Source organism: Lissotriton vulgaris, chromosome 2_1 (genome assembly GCF_964263255.1).
Source record: "Lissotriton vulgaris chromosome 2_1, aLisVul1.2, whole genome shotgun sequence".
In the NCBI taxonomy this organism is placed as follows: domain Eukaryota; kingdom Metazoa; phylum Chordata; class Amphibia; order Caudata; family Salamandridae; genus Lissotriton; species Lissotriton vulgaris.
The window spans coordinates 995,600,855-995,623,889 of NC_141687.1; the positions used below are offsets into that span (position 1 = coordinate 995,600,855).

At 45.5% G+C, this 23,035-nt stretch overlaps 1 protein-coding gene across 1 annotated transcript in view; it reads left to right on the forward strand.

The window, feature by feature from the left end:
• Nucleotides 1-4,660: 4,660 nt before the first annotated feature.
• LOC147731524 (sodium channel protein type 2 subunit alpha-like) overlaps nucleotides 4,661-23,035 on the forward strand; it is a 662,760-nt gene continuing 644,385 nt past the window's right edge. The window contains exon 1 of the mRNA XM_086956588.1: nucleotides 4,661-4,835. The gene's annotated coding sequence lies outside the window, so the exon portion shown is untranslated. The remainder of the gene's footprint in view (nucleotides 4,836-23,035) is intronic.

Here is a 23,035-nt window from a genome sequence, read left to right on the forward strand (position 1 = left end):
ATATCAGGGTTGTTTTAGTTTTACGGCAATGGTGGTTATACCAAGAGTGGGGGTGCTTCCAATTTGGCCTGATAGGTTTTGAGGGTTAAAAAAATCTAATGTGACTTCTCTTAGCTTGCTATGGTTATGGGTGAACGTCTGAGGATCCATTCTGACCCCATTGGTAGGTACAGAATTAATTGCGGTCATAAGCACTGGAATGATGGCTTCATACAGAGAGCCTAGTCTATCTTGGGACTGGCTTATGTCTTACCATCGCACTCTTCTCCTACAGTTTGAAAGGGTCAGCCTATCATCAGTGGGGGTATATATGCCTGTGACACTCCTGGGATTAAGCTTGTTGAATTTTAATACAAGAGCATTATGGTCACTGTCGAACCGTGGTATGACTTTAAAGTCGATTAGCCTGTGCCAGGATTTGGAGTCAATTAAAATATAGTCCAATAAGGAACCTTGCTCATTTCTAGAGAAAGTGTAATTATTAGATTAATCAGACGGTGTTTTGCCATTACAAGCTCTTAAAGAATGTTTTAGAGCAAGGCAGTTCATCTGCATCACCAGAGGGGACAATTTTTTGACTGGTGGGCACCTAGTCTCCGGGATAGCCCAATATTTGTCTTCATCATGAAGGCTGTCCTGAAGCATGCCCTCGAGTGGCTCGAACTGAAAATTAAAGTCCCCTCCTATAATCACCATGTGATTGTCTGCGATGGTATCTAGAAAAGTCTTTAGATCCTCAAGTATTTTTGACTCCTTACCCTGGCTGACTGGTCTGGAATACACATTTAGGAGGGCTATAGAGATCTTTGGGGGGAAATGCAAAATGACACACAGAATATTGTTTGACGCTGAGTCAATCTGTTTAGCTGTACAGCCTAGATGGGCTCCCACCCATGTGCTTAGCTCTCCCAATGGTCTCCCTTTTCCCCCTGATGATGCAGGAATATTAAAAGTGGCAAGGTCCTAGGTCAATAACCCAGGTCTTAATTGCCATTAGAGGGGACCCCAGTTGGACTTTAGTGTTGGGGTCCTGGTCCTCAAGTCAATCTACTCCTTCTAGGCTACTATATCTATTTTCTGTAGGAATATTAAAAATAGGTTGCCTGGGCCAGTAATGGTCCGGGCGAGCTGTGTCAAAGTTGTTGGTATCATATCTCCAACCCTGCCCATAGTGCCTTGTATATTGGTGGGCCCTGTTAAGGGGATAGAAGTAACCCAGTGGAAGAACTTGGGTAGTGCCAGTTTGTCTCTCATCCTCTCTGCTTAAAATTTCTTGGGCCACCAAGGGATTTCTAAAATGAATCACTATGCAGTCCCCATGCAAGTCCTTGGGCCTCCAACCTATCCATTTCACTCTACGTGTCGTTAAAATCTCTCCCACATGATCGTACCGGAAGTGCCTGTGATTAGCAAGCCAGTGTATGCATTTGTTCTTAAGTTTCTGAAGTGATTCGTGTTGGTTCCTTCCAAGTTCGGGAATGCTTGCAAGGATTAAAAAGGTATGGAGTTGAGGCCTGTGGAAGGTTTATATCTGGGGGGGAGGTTATCTTTAGTGGCTTATGTGCGTGTGGAGGCATCTGCCCCTGCCCGTTGCTTATTTGGCTGTCATTGTCTACTGGGTTATTGGAGTAGAGGGGGGCTGTTGGTTTGGTTGGTTGTAGCAGTGGATGTCCTCTCATTACTATTACAGCTAGTATTTTTTACAATTTGGGGAAAGGGATTCATGCCATTAGAAATTGGATTACAACAGCAGGAAAATGTATTTTGGAAGCTCTACTAATGCCAATACTAATAATGGGGCTTTGTTTGTTTTGCTTATTTGTTTTATCCAAGGGCTGTAGATAATATTTAAACAAGAGAAGGGACAGGGAAAGAATTCAAAGATTGAAAAATAAATAACGTCAAACAATATTATGAATGACGATTACAGGAAATCATTGAAATTTCAAAGTCGAAAACGAATGAGACAGGATTCAACTGATGATGAAAGTAAACTTTGAGCAAAGCACACAAGTGAAATCAAAATAGTTGATGGCTAAAATTTCCATCAGAAGCGGGATTGATGAGGTCTAATAATTGAAACACAAATTGTCTAATTTAGCAGCTAAATGTGCAATGATTAATGTAAAATTCAAAGCTGAAATGACACGCATTTAAAATGTGCCAAACTGTAATAGATAGTCATAGCTATTTGTATAGATTATAGAAAACGCTAAGTAGCCAGTTTCTTTTTAACTAAAAGTGATCCTAATATTGCTGGAATTTGCACAATGTAAAAATGACATGCTTAGAAATGCTCAACATGACTGCAGAATATTCCAATTTAACAAATGTATTACTTTTTTTCTACGCAACATTTTATTTCTAAATAACAAGGACAGCCTATTATCTCATGCCTCTCAAAATGCTTGAATAGAATAGTTTTACATTTTAAATACTAATTCTTCTTTGTGTTAAATGAAATGCATAACCTAACAGTGACTTCGCAAACGGACGTCTCTTCTAGTTAGTATAGTTCATTGCTCTTGCAGTGAAACATTTTAAATCTAGAAGGCAGATCTGTCTTCAAATGCCAATGGGAACAGAGGCTTATGTTTCCAAAATGTAACAAAGCAAGAATATCTGTAGCTAACATGATAAAAATGTACAAGCTTCATGTTATTTTGTGGGAAAGGAAGAAGCTGACCCTGCTCCTCGACGAGTGCAGACAGTTGATTGGTCCAGAGAGGAAGCCTGCTACAATGTTTGCAATATGTATTCATGACATTTATATTGGTGTGTGTTTCCAGTTAGTAAGTAGCTGATCACTAGGCTTTTTCTCCTATTCCCTTGCCCTAAGCTCACAGGTGTGGCTACTGCTGCTTCTGGTCATCCTTACTAATTTTGATGCTTTAATTTACCGAATGCTACTGCAACAGTATGGTCATTTGCTCATATTACTGAGACTCAGCTGAGTTTCAAGAGCTCCTCTTTATGGGAAGTACTGCTGCTTTGATTTGGCTTTGAGATTTATGCTCCTCGATCTCACTCATTTCCTTTTAATTTAAACTCTTCATTTGTCCCCCTACTTTAAAATCCTGATTCTGTTCTTTAGAGTAGGGGTTTAGTCCTTTATGAAATGTGCTTGATGCCCAATTTGTTTATTGGTTCTAACCAAACCTTTTTAAGAGATTTCTGTGAACTTACTTGATTATTTGACTAATTTGAATGAAGAAAGGAAAAGAAAATGTACTAATCTGTTAATGAGAATAGAGGTTTAGAAACTATTCTAAACTCTCATTATTGACTGAACTTTAAACTGCTAATGCAATTCTGATTTAGGATGATGAAACAGCTTCGGATTCAAAATACATATCAAAGGTTCATCACCTGGTGAGAAGATTTCAGCGCGGAAACAGGGCTTGACCCTGTAAGTGATGGCAAATTCAAAAGACTGAATCATATTATTTAATTTTGGCCCCAATACCACGCTACTGTACCAACATCCACTATTTTTCCCACCTGTTTTATCGGACTAGACATAAGAATACTGGTCGAGAAAGTGAAACACATGCTGTGTGGAAAAAACATCTGAACAATTTACCACGCTTGGTAAAATTGTAAACAATGTTTTAGCCCTAGAATGTCTTCGTGTACGTTTTACGAATTCAGCCAGACTCGCGTTCCTGTTCCCTACAGCACCAGCGTGGGTGAACAGTTCCTGTCCAGCCTCGCACGCTCTCTCCAGCATAGGCGAGGCAGCCGCTGTCCATGGTGTTGGTGCTGCAGCCAGGGTAGCGCCTTTGGGGGCAGGCAGGGTGTGACGCACAGCATCGTAATGCAAGTAGGCTACGTCACAGCGGGTTCCCTCTTCTCAGTCGCTCCAGAAAGTTCCCCGCCACCTCCCGCCGACGCCCTGCACCTGCTCGCTGAGAGAGCGCGCCTAGTGCGGACAGACGCTTCAGATCAGATGTCTATGGATGTAGAACCCCGTTGCAGAACCGGATGGCCATGTTGTTGGGCGAATATTATGCTTCTGTATATCACCCCTTTCCATGGTATGGGGCGCCACTATTGTTTCCACTCAACGTCAGGCAGGGAGATGAAATGCTTCTACTATGAAAAATTGAGGGAGGAAGGCGCACAGTCACATCTGATGTGCCCGTCACGGACTTCAGCCATGTTGGACTTTTATCATTTTAGTATTTACAATTGCCTAACGTAAAAGAACACGTGCATTAAAGTTTGATTGCTAGATATGGTTTCACTTTGGTTGAAAATTCCCTGCGTTCATAATGTATTCTAAGCATATTGGAAACATGTCAGTGTTTACACAATAATGTAAAAACTAATGTTGAAAATATTTGCGACAAATTTTAATTTTCAATGACAATAGATGTTCTGTTCGTTTTCATTGATAGCAATGGTCCTTAAACCGTGAAGCTGAAGCGAAAAGCCACTTCCCAGTATGGCGGTTAGGCCAAGCCCGGGGATCGGGTAGGGAGGCTTTATCAGTTTCCCGTTCTCATTGCCCGTCTTCTATGTCTGCGGGTATCTTTTTTTTTTTTTTTTTTTGTACCTGCAGAGGCAAGGGAGGTGTCGGGAGCGCGCGCGCGTCCCCGCTGCGTCCAATCTCTGCTCGCAGCTGACTGTCAACATCTGGGGGTGGAGTAGCTAGAGACTGGGGAGGGAGGCTGGCGCCAGAGGAGAGGGAGAGACGCGGCGGCGAGAGAGCAGCCCGGAGACCAAGCCGCAAGGAGGAGCGCCAAGGGATAGTACCAGCACCTCCGCCGCGCACTCAGGGAGTACCCGGGAGCCGAGAAGATCGCCGAGACGACACGAGACTGGCTAATGGTGTAAGTGCTGCCTGGATACTGCGTTCTCCCTCTGTCTCCAAGCGAGCGGGGTGTTCCCCATCACTGGGATGGTGGTGCGCATCCCTCCTCCATTCCTAGGGTGGGTGGCAGGTTCGTATAGCAAGACAAGATAACGGTAAATATTCTACATCTGTGGGTGTAATTCGGCATAGTGAAGCTGGATGCAGTGGCGGCTGTGTAGGTGGGTGCAGCTCTACCTTATCCATGATGTCGAGATTCGTTGATCCACAGCTGGGGAGGGAGGTAGACACCTCACCACACAAAAATAATAATTGTCAAGCTATGGCACACCCAAAGGGATCGCAACGTTATATGGTGCATTCTCTTACCGTACGTGCATTTTCTCATTGAAAAGAATTTGATGGAGCCTGCCAGCATCCTTCATATCTTTGTATTGTGAGATGCATTTAGGGCGCGTTGCATAATGAATTTAGGTTACAGGTTACAGCGCATCACCCTATAGTCTTCACACCATTCCTCGGCCCTAGCACCGCAGAAGGTGCCTCCTTGTATTATACAGGCGAGGCCATGGCTTGTAGAAGCTGCAGTGATATGTGACCGATCCCACACCGCCTCGGAAAGGGCTCCGTCGCGAGGATTGCATGCTCTTTTTCTGGTGGTTATGCTGATGAGTCTCTCCTGTAGACACCCGAGACCTACAGCGCTGACTTTGTGCAGGGGTGTTGGCCTCCTGTTTCATATTGCTTTTTTTGTCCTCTGTTCCCATTCATCACACCTCATTCAGCCTGCCCTCAGTTATATATACCTATGTACACGGCGCACCTATGGAAATTTCACATGTACACAGGATGCCCTACCTCGTGCTTGTTTTTAGAACTGAAGGTCAGCCAGTCTATGTTTACCTACAGCCAATCCAAAAAAACACACACATTTTTGGGCCAGTGCTAAGTAATTTGTTCCTTCATCTGAAAATAGAGCCAGAGGCCTTGGATATGGGTAGCCTGTTCCTTTTATGTACATTTATCCAAGCACCAGTGCGATTCTTGAGCGGTTTAAAACAATACCAACTGTTTATAAATTAGCAAAAACACAGGATGTTTGTGCAGTTTTGTGTAATTATTGCTCCATCTTCTCGAAGAACCTCACGATTCCTACAACCCCAGTGCAATAGGCCCAGGATGACGTTGATCAGCAGGGGATGACGGCCAGAGACCATACACATAGCATCTATTTAACTGTTATTATGTAATTCAGACTTCTAGGCATGTTATGTTATATAATGATCAGATGTAAGCCATACTAAAACAGCATTTTAGATTGCAGCCTCCAAAGCAAAAAAAAGCCCGGATTCATCAAATAATAATCTCTTAATTGAATACATAATATAAGACATCATATATTGATCGTATTTGACCTTCCCTGTTTGTTGAAAGATGTTTTATGCTTGAAGGCACTTTAATTTGTTATTGTTACTCTAAAACGCCAGTGTTTGGATGGGAGATTCTGAATATTCACAGTCATATCAGGCGTTCAGATCTCAGTCTCAAATTGTATAATCCACAAGTGAATTGTGATGCTATGCACGGTATCAAAGAATGTCTGCACTGGAACTTCTGTTGTGAGTGAAAACTTGATGTTCGACTTCTTCAACATTGTGCGTTTGAATCGAGAAGTTGTACTTATCCATAATGTGGTCACATGCGTCAATAATCTTCCTTTGATGAACAGATCTATGGTCTCTTTATATAGGTAGTATAATGGCGGAAACTTGCATATTTTTCATTTAATATATAGCTACCAACCCAAAGTGCAGCTGTTAGTTTAACATATGGTGCACACCTTTCGGTTCAAAATGGGTTGGTAAACATATTGCGTTGCTGTATTCTGATTTCTTCTCGATTATCTATTAATTACGCATGCAAAAAAACACAAGGCATGGCTAGATTTTTTGTTATTTTCGCCTCTTAGTTGGTTTATGTCCAGACGATTTCAAAATAATATAGTTGGTTTCTAAATGTGCTTAAACGTCTTTTGTGAGGTTTAACTAATCATATTGGACCCCTTTTGATGTCAGTGTCCTACAAATGAGTTAGAATCCCTCCTGGACTGGGCCATATGTATCCTCAACCTGATTTGCGATTCTCAAATAGCGATTTTTAAGAAATCGCTATTTGAGAATCGCAAATAGGTATGTATGTACAAAATCACATTTTTTTGTGTGATTTCTTAAAATTCCCCAATTGCGATTAGCAAATTGCGAATCACAATTAAGGAATATTTTCCCATTCATTGCTATGGGCCAGGAGGCCCATAGGAATGAATGGGAAGGTATTCTCAATTTGGGATTCGCAATTTTAGAATCGCAAATTGAGAATAATTTCAAGGGTGCAGGGGTGTCCAAAGGACACCCTGTTGCACCCCTGAAATATGCATGGGTGCACATATGGCACACATACATGCCCTAAGGGCATGTATGTATGTCACATGGCACTTTGAAATGCAAAAATGTGCATTTTTCAAAGAAATCGCAAATTACCACCAACCTGACGTTGGTGGTAATTTGCGATTCCTTAAGGCAAAATTGCACTTTTTTGTGCTTCTTACATTGCATTTAAGGAATCGCAAAATTTGCGATTCCTTAAATGCAATCGCAAAATAAGGAATTGCAAATTTTGCTATTCCTTATTTTGCATGCAGATTTGTGTGATACATACCATTTACCGAAAATGCGTTCGCAAACGCCGAAATTCGCAGAATTTCGGCGTTTGCGAACGCATTTGGGCTTGATACATATGGCCCTTTATCCTTTGTTTTGGAAGTTCTGCTTTTTCAAGGTGTTTCCTAGCCCACGTAATTACGATTAATGGGGATATATTACTAAGCGTGTGTTTCACTCTTTTACTTCAGTTATGGTTCATTACACATCTTTGTCAAGGGAGACTGTTAACTTGGTAACATAGCCACACACGAATTAAGGAAAGCTCAACGTTTTCCTGCCCATCCCGCCTCATTTTACCCTTAGTTTTCAGCATCACATCTCAGTCCATTAGCAGTAAAGCCTCTGGTTACTGACGAGGAGAAATGAATGCAAGGAGTAAAGGCTAGCCTTTCCCAACAGACCTCAAAGCAGAGATGTTGCTACCACAGATCTTCATCTACAAACCTCAACAACGAACAATAGTAACTTTCTTTCAGAACCAGGGACCAATCGCCTAACTATACCAATTTTACCTGATTTTGTTCCATTTGCCATCCTTTAATAACTTTTGTGCGCTCTCATCCTGTGGTGATCATGCATGTCTTATCTTTAGGTGAGACCCTCAGTTTGTTTAGGTGCCTGTACGTTTAGACAGCCAGTAGGGATTTACCAAATTCTTGACATTCCCAGCACATGTTGGGAATGCATGCAAATAATATAGTGGAGGGAGCTATGCACAGGGGATGAAAAGTTTTGCCAACTTGGTTTTAGGTAGAGAGGGGCACTCTGATTGTTTAACCCCTTCGCTACGGCGGCAATTCCGCCGCAGCGCTAGGGGGGGGGGGCGAGAGGCGCTCGCATGCTCATGACGGAGCCGCTCCGTCACGAGCCGCAGTTGCGCTGTGCTCATGACAGAGCAGTTCCGTCATGGCCCCGCCCGCTTAATAGAACGCGCCGCGCAGGCGCGGCGGCAGGGCCATGACGGAACCGCTCCGTCATGAGCACAGAGCAACCGCGGCTCATGACGGAGCGGCTCCGTCATGAGCATACAAGGGGTTAAAGTAGGGCACACTGGAATCGCAGTAAAAGTGGGTAGGATTATCCCTGGGAACGTTTTACCTATTGGTCAGGACGAGGCTAGGAGTCACTCCCACATACAGGCTTGTGTCAAGCATAAATGTGTTACCCCTGGGCACCTTTTTCAGAACTCTGCTGGACCTGTGGACCACAGAAGAAGGGCAGCACTGGCTTTTGTGACCTGTGAGGAGAGCCATATGGGCTAGACCTACTCCCACTTGTATCCAGGACAAAGAAGTGCACTCCAAGGTTTAGTTGGCTGACCTCCTGGTAAGCTATGTGGATGCAAAAGCTGCGAGAAGTGCACCTTCCGGAAGAGCTCACTGACCAGTTCCAATTGGACCTGCCACGGACTCTGCTGGTGACTTCTGCTTGAGGGAGTCCTGACCCCCAAGTACTATTCCTGCGATTCTGAAATCCATGGCTGTTGTTAAAGAGTGTACTCTTCTTGCCCAAAAGGCAAAATATGGGATTTAGAAACTTTTAGCCAACGTTTCCCCTGAAGAACTGGTGGGAGACCTGGGTCACCATCGATGTTAAATCAACAGTAGGTTTCAACATGCTGGTCTGAAGGTGGTCTGACTTCCTCAAGAGTTTCTACGTTCAAATGTAGATGGCTTGCCCGAGAGAGACTCCGATCGATAGTGAGACCTTCCTCTGCACAGGCGCCGGACTTCTCCCACTCTGGATTTTCCCACCTTTGTCAGTTACTGCACCAGAACTTTGCTCTTGAGCAACCCGGGGTCGTTGAATCCCCAACTAGGGCACAGCTTGCAGCTTGCCATGCTGCCGACTCGTCGACACCCACCTTTTCAGCAGAAACATTTCTAACTTTGCAGGTAACTCTGTGACCGAGGCCTACCTCTGCCTCGTATCCCACCCATGCTCCATTGCAGTTGACCTTAACTTTTGGCGTTGCGAAAGTCTTGCGCAACAAGTTGCTCACGGCTGGCGCTTTTCACCTTTTGGTGCTATTTTCATTAAAAAAAATTAAAAATCATACCTCCAGTTCCCCTTATTGGATTTTTGTTATCTTGATGTCATTTTGTTCATAATAATATTCTCTATTTGTTCAAATTGTAGTGAGATTTTTTATTGTTTTGTGTTTTCTGACTGTTTAACTCTTTTGGTTCTTCTAAATGCTTTACACATTTTCTTAAGTTAAGCCTGTCGGCTCTGTGCCAAAGATACCATGGTGTGAGTTCAGGTTTAAATTACTGAAACCTTTACTGGACATAACAAGAATAATGCCATTATTTTCTGTGGTGGACTAACATCAACCCCAACAAATAATCAACTTTCTCACAGTGGGAGATGCAGCACAGTGCTGGAGGCCCAGAAACATGACTAAAGCCTCCAAGTTTCTGTATCTCCTTGCATTTGTAAGACTCCATTCCACATCTCCACTCTGGCTATCAAAAGAAGAGTCTTAATGTTCCAACACCACATCACCTTTACGCTGACTATCTACCACATCAATACCGAATAGCCAAAATAATGACACAAAACACAGCTCACCCTCTCTTGAAACTTAATTAAAAAACTCAAGAAGAAACTACTTACACTTAGAGCAATAAAAACTGATATTAGATGGCAACACACTCCTCTGTGTCTCTTGTTAGGGAGTTGAAAAAGTATCTAACAATGTCCGCTACTTATAACAAGTTGAGTGTGGTGGTTAAAGTGTAAATGAAATTTATAACTATTACTTTAGAATTTTTAAAGTTTGTGTCATCTAAACCTGGTTTGTATAGGGAAAGTATGTTTTTCTAACTATATCTAAGCTTTAACATATGGTTTTTAAATTGAATTTCAATTTTTTGTGTGTAATTGTTTTAATAAAAATGTGTTTCAAATTGTGCATCCAGTGTCGCAAGTTGAGAATTTTTATGTGGAGTGTCGTAAAGTACAGTGGAGGAGAGGGTTGTAAAGTCTATGGTCATAAAGTGGAGAATGGTATATTGGAATACAGTGGAGTGGGAAAGGGTGTAGTAGTGTATTGTACTGTGTAGTAAAGTATTACATAGTGGCTTGGTGTCTCATATAGTGGAGTCAAGTATTGTAGACTGGAGCAGCACATTGTACAGTGGAATGGCATGTCAAACAGTAGAGTACTCAAGTCAAGTTCAAGTTTGAATTTATATAGCGCACTACTCGCCCAGAGGATCTCAAGGCGCTTGAGGGAGGGGGTGTGCTTTACTTATCAAATATCCAAGTTTTAAGTTGTTTCCTGAAGGAGAGGTGGTTCTGTGTGAGGCGGAGGTGGGTGGGGAGGGAATTCCAGGTCTTGGCCGCTAAGTAGGAGAAGGATCTTCCTCCCATGGTGGATCTTTGGATGCGTTGAATTGCGGCGAGGGCTTGATTGGACGATCGAAGTTGGCGGGTGGGGGTGTAGAAGGACAGGCACGTGTTGAGGTATTCGGGTCCTAGGTCGTTGAGGGCTTTGTGTGCGTGGGTGAGGAGGCGGAAGGTTATTCTCTTGTTGACGGGAAGCCAGTGGAGGTCTCTCAGGTAACCGGAAATGTGAGCTTGGCGGGGAATGTCTAGGATGAGTCTGGCTGAGGCGTTTTGGATGCGTTGGAGTTTTTTCTGTAGTTTGGCTGTGGTTCCGGCATGTAGGGTGTTTCCGTAGTCTAGTCGGCTTGTAACCAGTGCATGGGTGACCGTCTTTCTTGTTTCGGTGGGGATCCAACAGAAGAGTTTGTTGAGCATTCGTAGGATGTTGAAGCATGATGATGAGACAGCGTTGACTTGTCTTGTCATTGAGAGGGAGGAGTCTAGGATGAAGCCCAGGTTACGTGCGTGGTCTGTTGGTATGGGTGCGGTTCCCAGGGCCGGTGGCCACCATAAGTCATCCCAGGCGGAGGGGGATGATCCTAAGATGAGGACTTCCATTTTGTCTGAGTTAAGTTTTAGACGGCTATTCTTCATCCACTCGGCTACTTCTTTCATCCCTTCGTGTAGGTTGGTTTTGGCGGTGTTTGGGTCTTTGGTGAGGGATAGGATCAGCTGATTGTCATCTGCGTAGGAGATAATGTTGAGGTTATGTTTGCGCGCGATGGATGCGAGGGGACTCATGGATACGTTGAAGAGGGTGGGACTGAGTGAGGATCCTTGGGGTACGTCGCAGATGACTTCGGTGGCCTCTGATCTGAAAGGGGGTTCTCTCTGGGTTCTTCTGGTGAGGAACGAGATTATCCAGTCTAATGCTTTTCCTTGTATTCCGACGTTGCTGAGGCGCTGTATGAGGGTGCTATGACAGACCGTGTCGAAGGCTGCGGAGAGGTTGAGTAGGATGAGGGCAGCAGTTTCTCTGTTGTCCAGTAGAGTTCGAATGTCATCTGTTGCTGCGATGAGGGCTGTCTCGGTGCTGTGTTTGGCTCGGAAGCCGGACTGTGAAGGGTCGAGGGATTTGTTGGATTCGAGGAAGGCGGCGAGTTGACTGTTGACGGCTTTCTCAATGACTTTGGCAGGGAAAGGGAGGAGCGAAATGGGGCGGTAGTTTTTAAGTTTGGTGGGGTCCGCTGTAGGTTTCTTCAAGAGGGCGCTGAGTTCGGCGTGTTTCCAGCTTTCCGGGAATGTGGCGGAGTTAAGGGAGCTGTTGATGACGTCTCGGAGATGGGGTGCGATAATGGAGTCTGCTTTGTTGAAAATGTGGTGGGGACATGGGTCGGTTGCCGATCCTGAGTGAATGGTGTTCATCAGGCGGATAGTGTCTTCAGTGGTGATTGGGTTCCAGGCGTAAAGGTTGTTGGAGGGGGGTTTTGGTTCGGAGGTTGGTGGGGTGGGCTGGTCTCCAAAGCTGTTATGTATGTCGGCGATTTTGTTGTGGAAGAACAAGGCTAGAGAGTCGCAGAGGTCTTGGGATGGAGTGATGTCGTTGGTGCCGGCGGAGGGGTTGGTAAACTCTTTGACGATGTTGAATAGTTCTTTGCTGTTGTGGGCGTTGTTGTCGAGTCGATTCTTGAATGCTGATTTCTTGGTGGATCGGATCAGTTGGTGGTGTTTGCGGGTGGCGTTCTTGAAGGTGGTCAGGTTGTCAGTGGTTGGGGTTTTACGCCAGGCTTTCTCGAGGGAGCGACAGATCTTCTTGGATTTCTTAAGGGCATCATTAAATCAGGGGGCTTTTTTGCTGCCTTGTTTGATTCGATGGTTTTTCAGGGGTGCTAATTCGTCAGCGCTGTTGGTGATCCATTGTGTGAGGTTGGTGGCTGCTTGGTTTGGGTTCGATGATTTTGCAGGAGGGTTTTGGTGAAGCGATGTGAAGAGCTGTTCAGTGGAAATTCTATTCCAGTTTCTCCGGGGAATAGGTCGTGGGTGGTTGTGGGTCGTGGTCTTTTTGTAGTTGAAGTGAACGCAGCTGTGGTCCGTCCAATGGAGAGCTGTGGTGTGATTAAAGGAGATGTGCTTGCTGGAGGTGAAGATTGGGTCGAGAGTGTGCCCAGCAAGGTGGGTGGGGGTGTCGACAAGTTGTTTGAGTCCGAGATTGGCGAGGTTGTCTAGAAGGGTGGTGGTGTTGCTGTCGTTGTTTTTTTCCAGGTGGAAGTTGAGGTCTCCCAGTAAGATGTAGTCCTCGGAGGGAAGGGCATGAGGGCTGATGAAGTCAGTGATGTCTTCGGTGAATTGTGTGCTGGGTCCGGGTGGTCTATAGATGAGGGTGCCTCTGAGTGTGGTCTTAGGGTCTGAAGGACTGGGTTCTTTTAGACCCAGCGGTGCCAGGGCACAACACCTGAAACCTTCGTGGGTAACCTGCTCCGGCGTACAAGTCACAGAGACACGGGACACTTCCTTCGGCGTCAAAGAGTCAAGGTTTATTTACTGCAGGGAACACAGAAGTCACAGGAAGTACATCGAGTGTAGTTCGGGGAGACTGCTTCAAATTGTATTTGTGGATCGCTCCTTTTATACAGTTTTTACCCATAGGATAACATGATACACAATAGTTTACAACCTGGTTCCCACAAGTTGCTCTCAGAGGGGTCGCTTTGGTCACTTTGAAACACACAAGGTCCGGAACATAAGTGCGGAAACATTTGGCGGTTCCCAACTGTAAAAACCCATCTTCCCACCATTAGCAAATTCCAATCAGCAGTAAAGTAGATCGAAATAGGAACGAAGACAGGTGCAGAGGAAGACGGAGACAGTAGGGAGATCGGAAAGGGTGTAAAAAGGGGAGGTATCGAGAAGCACGAGATACAGGCATCAAAGGGACGTGCCTAATGAGATGCACGGCTGAGACAATAAGTCCGTGCGGCAAGATGAGCCTCGAGCGGCGTCATCTGCCTTACAGCAGCAACCCCCTCGTCATAAAGACACTTTCAAAGAACATGTGTCTTCCGCTTGGGAGTCCCAGGGTCGCGAAGCGGACAGCGTCCGTTCGCTGGCTACTTGAGGGCAAGAGACAAAATGGATGCCGTATCTAAGATGGAACCCGTGGGTACAGATGAAAAACCCACGTAACGAACGAACGGTTTAAGTTAGCACAGCGAAACTGCGCACATTTACTAAACTCGTCATTTGCGGTTCATAGATACTAGACTCGCCCATATTCGTGCGAGTCGAAAACACCACTTACAATTGTCACGGAACCTCAGACGCTCCTTTTGCCCTCATGTAGGCAAGCACTAGTCGGAATCATATTCGATATTCATCAGACCATCAAGATGTCGTTGTAGCATAGCTCTGTCCGATCGAGTCCCCTTGGTAACAGATGGTTGTCTCATACACGTTGTAGCACAGAGGCCACATAAGGCAGGACCACACTGCACACAAAGGCAACACGTGAACAGGAACACTACCACAACCCCGATGATCGTCAGAATCTTCCAACCCCAAGCCGACACCAGGCCCCAAAACCAACCAAGTAGCGTCCAATCCCCTACATCCACGTGTATGGATTCAGAGATCTTATGCAACTTCGAGATGGCTTGATAAACAGTAGGAGCATTATCTGGAATGAAAATGCAACAGCTCGAATGGATCACTTTACACACCCCACCACGATCTGCTAGGACAACATCTAAAACCATACGGTTTTGTAATGTCATAAGTCTCTCCGCCTGAAGTTCTGTGGTGATATTACCAAGGGCACTGGCAGTAATATTAGCTGTCGATTCTACCACTCGAGTCAAATGTCTCAGGTTCCTACTATTAACCATAGGTCCCCAAAACGGGAGGAAACCCTTGAAAAAGTCTCCTGCCTCTTGACCGGCAGTATCCTCTTCGCTAATTACGCCTCGTACAACTCTAGTCTTATGATAATCGGCATCTACAGTAAACGTCGGAGGCAACAGATTTGCAACGAAACATGAGCCCATGAAGTCTGCGGGCAACCATGTGTATGCACGATCATGACAGATAAAGTATGTACCCTTGGCAGCCAGAAACACAGGGGACGGGGACATTGGCAGAACGTAACTTTCAGTGCAAGCACTTACTCCAAGTGAGGCTTGCGAGCCACGACCCACAAGACAAAGATTACCAGTGTGGGGTACGACCCATATTGGAGACGAGCTTTTAAGCTGCTTTTCATTAGTGAACATACTATATTCCCCTCTACTTAAGACCCTATAGGCTTGTACCTCTTCTCTAGGGATAAGAAAAGGATCATGGATCTCATCTTCCATATCCTCTATAGCCATCGATAGCAGCCTCTGATACGAGGTAGGACCAAAGTTGGGGGAACGTTGTTCTTGCGTGGGGTGGGAACCCAGTGCGCTTCGAAACATTGTTTGGAATGCTCGAGCTGACCCTTGGGAACTATACGGTAACACCAGATATGGAATTCCCTTACCCGTAGTATGTGGCATCAACCCACACACCCAACAATTAGTAGTGTTAACCACTAACTGATGCTGATGGAGGAGCTGGATAAAGGAATTATTGCGGAATTCTACACGTCTAGCCTGTTCGTGTTCTGGTAACATATGAAAGGAATGAGGAGAAGCAGTAGAAGTAAGGTTAGGGTAAGGAGTAGGAGTAGGAGTAGCAAGGAAAAAGTAAGACATAGTGTAATACACCCCACCCGCCAAAAATGCAGAAGCAGTCAAAAACAAAACAAACAATTGGGATACAAAACATTTCGTACGACTAAGTTTCTGCAGCTTGACTCTATACGCCTGAGCTCCTTCCCAATCATTCAGCTTCGAAAATGCCATTTCCCTACGACCGTCCGCAACGTTTCTTGACGCACTTCGTTCTGTGCAGCAATAGTCAATCCCCAGGAGTTCCTAGGAACCGACGGTCTTTAACCTAGCGTCAAGACCTACTGTCCAGAAGGAAGTACGCGCGCGGCCCTACGGCCCTCAATACACAACATGTATTTATTTAGCACAATATTTCTCAGCTGTGGAAGGAAAAAGATACAAGGAAGAAGCTTGATATATATATACAAAAACTTTCAATGATATGAATGTTCAAAATTGATCATGGGAAACGAGGATATTGCAGTTATCAATCTCAGCAAAGCAAGCAAATTTATTTGTCCTTAGTGTGAGATCGCAAAGAATATCGATGTTTCCCTGGACGTGTCTGCTCGTCGAACAAAGGATCTGTTGAAGAGACAGCGTCCTGCTGATCAGTTCGTTGATCTGGTCTTGAGTCTTTTGCTGACAAATGTTCAACAGTGGCTTTCTGCTGCGCTGAGGGTTCTCCAACAAGCTGTGCGTCGCTAAAAGGTACAAACGCCGGCAATGTTTCTGTTTCTGTTGACGCGATGCCTTTCCTTATCCACGGGTCTGCCGACAAAGGAATAGGGACTCGCTTACAATGGGTAGCATGTACCCAATTTTTCCGCCCCTCAAGACGAACGGCAGTCCTCGTGGCCAGGAGCACCTGGTAAGGTCCGGTGAATCGGGGGTCCAGATTGTTTTTTCGTGAAAAGTTACGAGTAACCACCCAGTTCCCGGGCTGGAGCTGGTGGCCTGGACCCTCCGTCTGCGTCGGCAAGGCGTCGTAAACCTGTTGATGAATTAACCTCAGTTTAGCAGTCAAGTCATGTAAGTAATCGATCAACATCGGAAACTCAAGATCAGAGAATATTCCTGGCCTAGGAACCCCCCACACATTCGCAGGACGGCCGAACACTATTTCATAGGGACTAAGCCCTATTCGGGAGTGTACAGTCGCCCTAGTTGACAGTAATGCTAGGGGCAAAGCATCAGGCCACGAAAGTCCAGTCGTAGCTTGAATCTTCGCTAATTTTAGTTTAAGGGTGCCATTGTACCCTTCAACCAATCCAGCTGACTGAGGATGATTGGCGCTATGGAATTTCTGATTGATTCCAAGGCCCTTACACACACTCTTCATCACACTTCCAACAAACTCACTTCCGTTATCTGACCACACGACTCTAGGCATTCCATACCGAGGAAAGTATTCCTTCAGTAGGATTTTCGCAGTAGACAAAGCAGTATTGTCTTTGAGGGGATAGGCCTCAATCCATCGGGAGAATGCGCAAACCACAACCAAAACGTATTTCAGGTTATTGCATCGCTCCATATGGACGAAGTCCAATTGGATCACCTCAAAGGGATACGAAGGAGGAGCAAAACTGCCAGGAGGAGTTGGGGTTCCTTTGCCAGGATTGTACATTATACACACCATACAATTCTTCACCAAACGTTCAGCACACTTAGTAATTCCATCATTCTTCCACACATCAGCCAGCAACTTGCAAATACCTTTCGCGCTAATATGTGCTAACCCATGTGCCATTTGCACAACGGCCAGTACATACGCGTCAGGCAACATCCATCTTTTCTGATCCGACAAATCAATCCAGCAACCATTCACATCCAACCTTCCCGTACTTTCTTTCCACTTCATCTTTTCAGTGTCGGTGGCCTCATTCTGAATAGCTTTCACACTCTCTATGGTATTTTCACACATACTTGATTCTGTAGGCCACCTAACCGAACTTGTCACATACATTCGAGTGCTAAGGTTCCGAGCAGTCTCCTTAGCAATCTCATCTGCAAACGCATTACCACGACCAACATCATCCGTCACTTTACGATGCGCACTACACTTAATAATTGCAATTTGAGCAGGCAAAGTCAATGCATCCAAAAGATCGTTCACAAGCTGGCCATGCTGTATTTTCGTGCCATGCGACGTCAAGAAACCACGCTCTCGCCACAACCGTCCAAAACTATGCGCTACACCGAAAGCATACTGACTATCGGTGTACACATTCACACGTTTACCTTTTGCTAATACACATGCTCTAGTGAGAGCAATCAGCTCTGCAGCTTGGGCAGAATTCTGATTCAATCTCGCAGTCTCAACAACAGTATTCAATGTCACCACAGCATAGGCAGTAGTCACATCACCATTCGGCAACTTAAAACATGACCCATCCACATACAGGGTGCCATCCGGGTCTTCCAATGGGGTGTTTTTAAGGTCCACACGACCTTTTGTTTCCTCTTCTGTCCGCAAGTAACAGTCATGTTCTGCTACTTCATCTGACTCTGCACTAACTGGTAACAAAGTTGCCGGATTTAGGACATTACAACGTTTTATCTGAATGTGGCTTGCCAAAAGCGTCAATTCGTACCCAGACAACCTCGCACTCGTCAAGTGCTGAGTTTTCGTACGATTCAAAAGAGTATCGACTGCATGCGGAACCATCACCGTAAGCATATTATCCATGACCAATCCTGCTGATTGTCGGATGGAGACCGCAGCTGCCGCAGTTGCTCTCAAACAACTCGGCAATGCTCTAGCTACTGGGTCTAAGGTCGAGGAAAAATATGCACATGGACGCTGTTTACCACCAAAAGGTTGCGTTAAGACACTCAAAGCACAACCTTCCCTCTCGTGAACATATAACGTGAACGGTTTACTGTAATCAGGGGTACCTAACACAGGAGCCGAACACAATGAATCACGTAATTCAGAAAAACTTTTCTGGCATTCTTCCGTCCATGGTAAAGGAGTCGAAACATCCTTGCACGTAAGAGCCACCAATGGTTTCGCTAGCAATGAAAAATTGGGAATCCACTGCCTGCAGTATGACGTGATACCTAAAAAGGCACGCACATCTCTTTGGGTTTGTGGCACAGCCATGCGTGCAATCGCTGCAATTCTCTCTGGGGTCAATCTCCTTCCCTCCTTTGACAATAAGTGACCTAGGTAGGTTACTTCTTGACAACAATATTGGAGTTTAGAAGGTGACACCTTGTGATTTAACTCACAGAGGTGTTGCAGCAACGACACTGTAGCGATTTTGCAGATGTCTTGAGTATCAGCAGCCACCAATAAGTCGTCGACGTATTGGATTAAAGCCGCACCAACCGGCAACCTAAACGCATCTAGTTGACCCTTCAAAGCTTGACTGTAAATCGATGGACTTTCACAGTAGCCCTGAGGAGCGCGTTTGAACCGGAAGCTACGTCCACCAAGAGAGAAACCGAAAAGGTCCCTACTCTCTTCGGCAATCGGGATGCTGAAAAATGCATTTTTCAAATCAATCACCGAAAACCATGAAGCAGTAGCTGGAATCAGAGTCAGTAGCGCCGTGATGTCAGGCACAACAGGGAATTGAGGAACCACAATTTTATTTACCTCCCGTAAATCGATAACAAAACGATAAACAGGCGGTTTGATAGGATCAGTACGTTTAAGAATGGGCAGTACAGGACTATTGCACACGTTTCCCCGAGTTTCTTCAATGACATCTTTCTCGATCAAATCATAGATGATCGTTAACAAAGCTCGTTCACCATCAAGGGAGATACGGTATTGGGGAATACGTGGCAAGCGCACATTAGATTTCAACTGAACAACATAAGGGGAGATATCAAGTAGGCCCACATCATTTGGACCCGTCGCCCACAAAGACGCAGGAAGAGAATCCAATTCCGGTGGAAGCTTATCGAGAGACAAGTACATGGGAGAGACTACTCTCTCTCCTAACGTAAGCTTTACACCCGCAGGAGAACAATACAAAGTTGCATACAAGCGTTTAAGCAAATCCAGACCCAAAAGATTTTCGCCACAACCAGTAGACAAAATCAATGGAGCTTCGAGCTCACGAGGCCCAATTTTAAGGGGCAAAGGGCGCGAAACTGGATTGCTAACGGGGGCGCCAGAGAATCCAACGGAAACATTTGTTAAGCCAGACAAAGGTGCGCCAGGGAGTTTCGAATGCATGATAGAACTTTTCGCTGCACCAGTGTCCAACAGAAAAGGCTCAACGACGCCCGATGTAGCAACTGCGACGTAAGGCCCTCTCTGATCAACCGGAACTGATACCACTCCCTCTCCTTGTCTTTGGCTGTCCTAGTAATTACTATCGTCAGTTCCCTGATCGACGTAATAATCGTCTACATTGTACTGCGCAGATCGTCCTTGCGATGATCCACGTTGATCGAAACAATTATTAGAATTTGATGAATGGTCAGAGCGATCATTCTGAGCACCACGACCTCTACCACGTGATGCGTGCTGTGCACCACCACGGCCTCCTCTAGACGAATTACCACCACTACGGTCATTTAAAGCAGGACAATTGAATTTAATGTGTCCCTCCTGTCTACAATAAGCACATTGGTTGTACCCTAATGAAGATCTTTGGAAAGAAGAATCATTGAGCGGCTGCGATCGATTCGATTGCGACTGCGATCTATTCTGCTGAGGCGCATTCTGATTAGAACGCGGCGGATATACTTGTTGTAACAACACTTTAGTTTTTAGCTCTTTCGTTTTTTTATCGGCACGGTCATTTTCCTCTTTTTCTCTATTTTCGTAATATTGTGCCGTAGCCAATATCTGAGCTGAGGTAGAAACAGCCCACGCACTTTCAGAATTCCTTAATTTATGGCTCAAGTCGGGCAATAAGTTTGACACAAACTTATCCACAAACAACCTCTGTCCACCCTCAGTACCCATATCCTGTCCACTATGATCAACGAATGCTTCCTCGAACCTCGTAAAGAAGTCCGAGACACTCTCATCTTTCTTTTGCTTACAGGCTGACAACTTATCCCAATTTACCTTCATAGCTGGCATAAGCGTTTTCATTAATGTAATGATTCGCTGAGGAAGTTCAGCAATCAACTGATCGGGTTTAGTGGCAGCCACTTGTCCAGCGTCTGCCGCTGTAATGGCATTCCAATCGCCACCTAATTCATTTGCGTGATCTTGGTGACGAATCTTCGCCCATACCGGTTGTGGTACGATATTACCGAACAACATGTCGATATCGGCAAGATTCATTATCGTAGCGTCTACGAGCTGCGATAATTCCTTGTAATACCCAGCAGGATTTTTGCGAGGATCGGGCAAAGTTTGTTTCACCTGAAGCACTTCCGATCGTTTCCATGGGAGGTGTATCCACACTCTCTGGAAATGTGCCGGAACTGGCTGGGCACCAGTATTATCAATTGGTATCCAAACTGGCGGAACTTCACGCATAGGATATTGGCCAGACTCGGTTTGTTTTTCAATGTCCTCAACGAACAATGCATGAGGAATAGGAGCGGGACGAAGAGATAGTAAGTGCTCAACAGCACGTCGAACATTAGTGTCGACTATCAGTCCAGTTGCGAACTGGAGCCGAAGTTCAGACAGGGCGGTCAGCACCTCGTCAGGCGCATTAACCACTATCTGATCATGTAAGAACTTGCACATTTCATCAAACACATATCTCTGAGTTGGTATGTTGAATTGATCAAACGTTTCGAGGACAACACGAGGTGGATTTCTAACAGGGTTTATCATCCAACCCATCGCCATATTGTATAGCGCAACACGTTCTCTATTACCAGGAAGCTGGCTACGTCTCTGAGGACCATCAGAACCAGCAGACCCAAAAACAGGTCCGAGCGACTGGAAGAAGTTTGTCGCAAGGGGAGAATTACGATTACGAGTAGAGGGAGAAGAATAAGACACAGGACTAACAAGAGAAGGAGTAGAGACATTAGCAGCAACAGGGGTTAACAACACAGGAGCAGTAGCGGGAACAGGAGTATGTGGAAGCGGAGGAGCAGTAGGAATAGAAATAGGCAAAGGAGCAGGAACAGGCGGAAGAGCGGGTGCAGGTTGAGGAACTGGTGGAGGAATAACAGGTGGAAGAACAGGTACGGCAGGGACCACAGGAGCTGCGGTACCCTGTACGTACGGAGGTGGCGACTTCATAAGATAAGACATTAAAGAATCCTCAACTGCCTCTTCCTTCTTATCCGACTCCGTAGGCAAAGCAGGATAGCATTTGTCTATGGACATACGCTGTAATCTCTCAAACACTTCCTTATCCTTATCCTCCTTATCACGCTGAAACTGCTCAGCTTTCTTCACTATAGTAGCAACAGTATCTCGCTGACTACGTTTATTTTGTCTGATCTCTTTCTGTCGGGCTTCTTTGCGCCAGAACCGAAAGGCATCAAACATGGCCGGCCTAGATTTGCGTTCGAACAACTTTATTTCCAAATTATCTAAGATCGACGCTTCGAAGCTACCGTGAGGTGGCCAACGAAGATCGCCGTCTTTCTTTGTATATTTTATCCAATAATCGTTAAAAGCAATCGGGCCTAGCCCATGTTTGCTATATAAATCATAAGTAGGAGTTCCAACCGGAGGTATCGGACACGAGTCCTCCAGCAGGGAATCCGCACCACAAGGTCTAAAGCAACTGAACAAAGTACTACGACCAGGCATCCTGCACACTAGCCGAGTTTCACAAACTTCAAGGGTTACGGGATTTCGGGATTTACCAAGTCCCAGCAAAGAACTAAACCCTCGGTCTTTGGCGGCTGCAGTCGTCAAACAAATACAACAACAACAAAGTACGCTAGCAAAGTGTCACCGACAAAAACACTCACACAGCGTGTACAACAAAGACACCCGCTAAAGTGTCTACAACAAAAACACTCGCTAAAGTGTTTACAACAAAGACACTCGCTAAAGTGTCTACAACCAAGAACTCTGGGAGCGACCCACAAATACTTAACTCAAAGATCAATGGCGTCCTCAGGAAGGCCCGTCAATCGTCTCGCTATACCAAGGTCTACGCCAGGCGCCAAAACAGGTCTACAGTCAGGGCAGCAGTCCGTCGCAGCCGTTAGGAGGCGGGAATCTTCGCGGGAAAAGTCTTCGGGCCACTTATTTCGACAACAGGATCGATGAAGCGGGGTGCACCTTCCCTCGGAGATTTCACACGAAGTTCCTCACGATCGTCGGGCTTGGACCGGTACCACTGATGCAGCCCCACGTTGGGCGCCAACTGAAGGACTGGGTTCTTTTAGACCCAGCGGTGCCAGGGCACAACACCTGAAACCTTCGTGGGTAACCTGCTCCGGCGTACAAGTCACAGAGACACGGGACACTTCCTTCGGCGTCAAAGAGTCAAGGTTTATTTACTGCAGGGAACACAGAAGTCACAGGAAGTACATCGAGTGTAGTTCGGGGAGACTGCTTCAAATTGTATTTGTGGATCGCT